General features: G+C 37.6%; 1 long non-coding RNA gene across 1 annotated transcript; it reads left to right on the plus strand.

Moving 5' to 3' along the window:
* The first annotated feature begins 1,252 nt into the window (after window positions 1-1,252).
* Window positions 1,253-4,945, plus strand: LOC113580109 (uncharacterized). The gene is made up of 3 exons (XR_003410941.2): window positions 1,253-1,507; window positions 2,819-2,921; window positions 3,032-4,945. It is a non-coding gene; the product is annotated as an uncharacterized LOC113580109 (long non-coding RNA).
* The last annotated feature ends 1,423 nt before the right edge of the window (window positions 4,946-6,368 follow it).

Raw genomic sequence — 6,368 nt, forward strand, 5'->3', positions numbered from 1 at the left:
TTATTTCTTTCTTTTTCAATCTGAGCTGCTGCAAAGCCTCATTCTAAACCCTAACAGGCAATCTCTATCTAAAAAGGGCTTCATATCAAAATGTAAAGTGTATTAGTTGTAACAGTTGGCTGTAACTCACTCTATGATGCGCTGAGAGGCTTGAATCTTCCAGCTGCTTACCATCCTCCTACAAAACAGAAACCTGCTTAAAACTATGATATCCAGCTCAAGACGAGGTTGTCCTACAATGTAGGTTGGATTTAAAATGTGAGAACTTGCTGCTACTAACTTGAAGGGGATGGACGCTGTTCTGCCAAAAATTCATGCCACTTTTGTAAGTGTGTCTTTTTGAAAATAATTATATTATGGTTTGAGTTCCGTTTTTCTGATTACCACTTATTATGACACCATGTGACTAGAATTTTATACCTACGATGCCACATGGTTATAAGGTTACCACTAAGGCTATATTAAGTGCACTTTAAAATACGCGCAGGAATGAGTTTAACGGAAGCTTATTAAAACTGGTTACGGCACCTGCGCCTTCTAGCGGGCCCAATCTGACGTATTAAAATAAATTACTTGACAGCATCGAATATTTTAAAAATACTGTACATCTATCAATATAAAATTTCTTAGGACTAATATAAAGTACCTACTTACCGATTTTCAGCCATCTACATACAATCGTTCGCCAGAAATCCCACGCTGAATACATGGTGGCTTTTTGGTAAATTTGCACAACAATCATGTATGTGCTTTTAAATGGCCTTTTAAAACATGCTTCTGGTATAAGATAACTTCAGATTTTGTCACTGGAAATACAATTACCAGCAACTGCATGACATGTTTAAAAAGTATGTAGAATGCTAGTAAATCTCTTTATTTGCTTGCTTTATTTGCTTGCTCACGTCTTGCGTTCCGTTGCTGCATAACCTAACACAGTATTCGGAAATCTTTATTTACCGCAAAATGCCCATTACTCATGTAGAAATGTTCCAGAATAGACCTATGAAGCCTTCCTCTTTTAGATACCATCATTGCTGTTGGGCCTTAAAGAGCTATTTTGTTTGAGTGACAGCAATTTCACCCACCATAAACCAAGGTGTTGAGGGGGAAGCAGCAATTGGCAGCTGTTTCATAAATGGAGCCTCTTAGACGTAAAACGTAGACGCCTCACTTTCCTTATGTTTTTCCCTATAGCCAGTTACAGCTCTGTGTCCAGCAGACCAGTGCTTGCCTGTTGTAATCAGATCAAGTGTAGCGCATGCGTGTGACGCTGTTTGGCGAAACATGCAGCCATTTGAATGATTTGATCGCCAATATTATTGGACATCATGGAAAGGAAGAGGATTATTTTAGCGGATGTTTATGTGGAGTTGTTTGGGTGCAGTTATGAGCTGGAAGCTGAGAGATGCTTCAGTGGCTTCTAGCAAGGACTAGCTACGATGTTTGCATCACAAATCACTGGATGTTTCCATTCACTGCTGAAAAATTTGTAATCCTGCTACAAATAGTAAGTATAAATGAGAACGCATACTATTTCTTTACAGTATTACAGCATTTACAGTATTGCAGTATTTTCCCCAGCATAGCCTTTTAGCATAATAGCAATGAAGCTAGTATTTTTTAGCTTTTAACAATGAAGCTATGAAGCTAATATTGTCTTTTAGTAAGTTGTTAAACATTGTTGTGATGTATAGTGACTTTGTATGTATTTGGAGAAGATTTTGGGCACTTTGGATGTGTCTACAACACCTAGTGGAAAATACTGTGTAGCTACTCGTGGCTCAGCGCAGTGGGATTTTTTTTGTAATAGCAGCATCTATGGACATTAACGGTGGCGAAATTGAAGGTTTCTTTCTCGCCAACTTTGTAGAAAACTGGTGTATTCCATTAGACCTACTCCTATAGATCGTGATAAAATCTCCATATAAATACCACTGTGCTTGAGCATGATGGAAATTTAGAGAATGGTGGAACGAGCACACAAATCCTTTACTGCTGAAACAGCAGAAATTATGTAATTTTACACAGAAGAAAAAAAAGCCCAGAGTTAAAAACTGCTGTTGAGTGAGTCTAGCCACAGACCGGCCATTTTTACATGGTGAGAAATGTTAGACTATTTAGAAGAGCCATTCTCTTGTAAAGTCAAAGTTTAGGTAGCTAAACAATACAGTCCTTATTGTCAACAGTCAACTAGCACACACTTACATTCTGTACACACAGAAGGTGCAGGTAAAAGGATGACGCGCAGCACTCAGACATGTCCAAGAAGTTGCGTTCCAGCACGGCCGTAAGGGCTGTGTGCCTTAGCTAACTTTTTAAGGAAGTAAAATTTCATTAGTGTAAGCAAATCACCCCACACATAAAACCAAACAGGCAATAACAAACAGATTAATGAAATTAAATTGTTCAGTCAATGTTTTATTTGGGTTTGCTCACTCTCTTCGATCAAAGGAAAAAAAAAAAAAATTTTACATAAGGGGGTCTAAATGAAGGGTCTCACACAGGCATCAGCGTGAAAAATATTTTTTGACACCATGTGACAATCACTGCACACAGAAGATAAATGAAAACTGTTACTTACATTAAATACATATATAGACTGCATTGGTTCAAGGATGACAAGTTTACATGCCAAGCCCTTACTTGTTGTATTAAAAAATGCCTAATGTGTAATTTTTTCTATAAAATGCAGTTTGACTGAATGGGTTTGTGAAGTGACGGATCAGGTTACTGCCAAGTACTGCAAAACGCACCGTGCCTCTCCTCATGTGGCCATTTCTGGAAAGGAATTAACAAAAAAAAAAACCTCCCCAATCAGCTTTTAGATGCAGCAGTGATCTACGTCCCTGAACAGAGGGCAGGAGGATGGGGAGAGACTGGTGATGTGCAGGTTATGGTAGCACCAGCCCCCAGTATGGAAGGTTTGCATGCCTTTTCCCATCTACAGGTTTCCTTGAGTGCTCCAATTTTATGTCCTGTGTCCATTTCATATTTGTGTGTGTTTGTGGGGTCTGGTTGTGTTCCATTCCAGATCCAGTTCTGTATTCTGCTGCTGAGTTTCACGCTTGCACCCTGGCTCCACCCACCCCGAGAGAGAATAAAAGGAAGTGGAATGAAGACCACCAGAAGAGGCTAGCGAGGAGAGCTGCGAGATTTGTTTTGGAGACATGTTTGTAATAGTTTGGTTTGATAATTGACCTGGCGTATGACCTTGCTTTCTGATTTGACCTTGCCCTTGCCTTTGCCCTTATAGTTAGTTAGTTTCACTTTGTTTCATTGTTGTGTTTTCGCTGCTAAATAGGGAGTGACTGCCATTTTGTTTGTGGTGTGGTTTTGGCTTGTTTATCACCCAGGGAGAAAGTTTAGTTGTGCTTGTATTTTCCTTTGTCTGTATAGGTTTAGGCAGTCTGGGTTGGTTTGTTACTTTGGCCTGGGTCACTTTTCACGTTATATTCCAGTGTCACAATATCTCTTTATATATGCACTTCAGTGGAATGCTGAAGTCGTGTAGTGAGAAGGGTTTTATGCACGTCTTTGAATTATTTTTGGGAAGACCTAGACTGCAGTGAAGTGCTGCGATAGTGACTGGAATTTCAGTCAGTTTTGTTCTTGTTCTTTTGGTCTCTCACTTTTTGTCTCTAGGGGTGAACTCAACACAATTAAGGAAGCCTCTCAGAAACAAAAGTATTCAAATGACACATACAGTACAATGGTTGTGCATCCAAGACATGTGAATTTGTCATTAAAAATGTTGGCGATTCCAAAAATGTGGCTCTGACAGCTATGAATGCTTAGCACATAAAATTGTATTAAAATGTCTTGAGATAAAATAATAAATTCATTTATTAGTATGGAGCTGAACCACTATAGTGCCAAATTGAACTGGAAGGATAAATTATTTATTTTTTGTATAGAAATTATATTGGTAGAACAGAGTTGTATAGTTATATAAAGTTTTTACAATAACACTATTTTCATGTCACTCAAGGTAGAAAATGTCAATATAAGACACACTTTGTCCCTTCATCCATTTGCTGTCTACCTGTGTGATGATGACAGTTCTTTATGACCTACAGAGTAAGCAATGTGATGGGTAAATATCAGTGTATACATATCATAATGCAAACGAACATGAATGTGTCTTCCAGGATTTCACATTATTTTATCTGACAGTTGAAGCAGCTCTACAATGATGCATGTTAAAATGTCTAGTCTTGGCTCCCAGTCCATCTGAACATGCAGTTTACTCTGACACATCAGCTAAGAGATGCCTGTAAACGGCTGTAAATGTTGTGTTTGCATTCACATTTATGGAATTTAGCTGACGCTTTTAGCCAAAGCGACTTACAATTATGAATCATTATGTCTGTACACAATAATTATTTGTCCAATTATTGGTACACACTAATTGTCTAGATTTATCTCAGGTTCACGCAAGCCTAATGTACATAGTGATTGGCCCTGTTTACATTTGGTTTTAAAATGCATCTTGGGCAGTCGGATCAAAGTGGAAAGCCAAAACACATCAATATTTACATTTCTCTTGTGTCACCAAGGTGTCCAGCTGTCTTTAGATTTCCTTAATGCCCATGTCACTTCCGCTAAAAGGTCAAAGGGCACCACGCAGTTAAAACGCGCTGCTTATGTGAAAATGTACCTAATCAGCAAATGTGAAGTGAAGCATGATGTTCACTGCTGTCAGTGTGTGCCTGATCTGAGATTATATCTTGTTCCACCTTTTAACAGTGTGATTAAAAAGTTTAAATTATATTAGAGGAATGTGCAGACAAATTGTATTTTAAAGCTTGCCTTTACCGAAAGCCGACATTTAGTGCAGATTAAAAAAAAATCAGAATCCCAAAATCAAGAACCGAACACCTATTTGACAAAACGAGTGTCCGAATATTTGAATATTTGGATCCAACCCTAATCAACATAGGCTTAAAAATGCAAACCTACACAAATGTGACTGGAGCAATACAAGAGCATCATTGACGCTCCCATTGCTCAACTCACTACTGGTGTGGATTCCTTCAGCCCCGAGAGCATCATTGTTGTAGATGAGGCAGAAATTTTTTGCGTCACCTTCCCAGTTTGTCTTATGCATTAATAGTGTTGTTTGCCTTGAGCTAGGTGTTCAATTTACAATATCTACATATACATCCACAAATTACAATAGAAACTCACCCACACATTCCCCTTTATCCAGAAAATACTGATGTGTATGGATGATGCAGCAGCACTACTGGTCTTCAGTCTTCCGACCAGCCCTTCCATATATGATGTCAATGGTTAAAGCCTAATCCGTACCTTGAGTACTTCGAACCTCAAGTATGGCTCAGCTTGAAATATCATGCTTCAAGTCTCATGGAAGACAAGTGTAGAGACTATTCTCTGTCTTTGCTCCCAGATGGTGGAATGAACTGCTGGCTGTCTGGACAGCAGAGTCCCTTGCAGTCTTCAAACAGACTGAAAAGCCACCTATTTGTGGAATATTTAAATGACCACTGATCCTGCTCCTATCTTGACCAAGTGAAACTCTAGTACTTATTGTAGGGTACTGTTTATTGCACGTATTGTTGTCTGTTATAGAGCTTATGTGTTTTGCACTTCTAGGCATCAGCACTGATCCCTGTATTTCTACAGTACTCTAGTTAAATGGTATCTTGGACTCTAACCTACTGTACTGGCTAGGATACATTCTATGAGTAAGTCAGTTTGGTTAAGTTCGTCTGCCAAATGCCGTAAATTTAATGATGGTAAACCACGGAAACAATGCCTGTTGAGTTTAAATAATTTGTTGAGACTGAACCAAGCAACAAGCTTGAATCCACATATGCATAAATGGTTCATACATATACAATGACCACTTTAATGAAGACAGTTGGTGTTTCATGTCTGATTATGATTTAATGCGTTTGAATGCCAAAAATAATATCAATATATATGTTTTTGTATAATATAAATGGTATATATTGAACAATTTCTTTTAAGGTAGCTGTGTAGGAATAAATAATGCACAGGGAGAGAAAAGTGCTCTTTTGTGTTTGGGTCTGTTGAATGTTTACTGAAATATTTGGAATGGCAGACTTTATATAAATATTTTATAAAACTTGTAATAAGTTATTTATTAAAGAGTGTTAACTCTTTTTGGAATTACTTAAAATGTGCTATAGTAAATGTTTACCAGTAGTGTTTCAGGATGACACACGGAATAGATTTTACTAAAAATAAGTAGTCTACTAGGTAATCGTTAAGTTGAGAGAACATTATATAATTTAATTTATGCTTACTATAACTTATATAGTAGGTAGAACAAATACGTTTAAAAAAATTAACATTTAAATAAAACATAGTTGAGTGAAAAT

Source organism: Electrophorus electricus, chromosome 3 (genome assembly GCF_041902795.1).
Source record: "Electrophorus electricus isolate QZ-2024a chromosome 3, ASM4190279v1, whole genome shotgun sequence".
Taxonomy (NCBI): Eukaryota; Metazoa; Chordata; class Actinopteri; order Gymnotiformes; family Gymnotidae; genus Electrophorus; species Electrophorus electricus.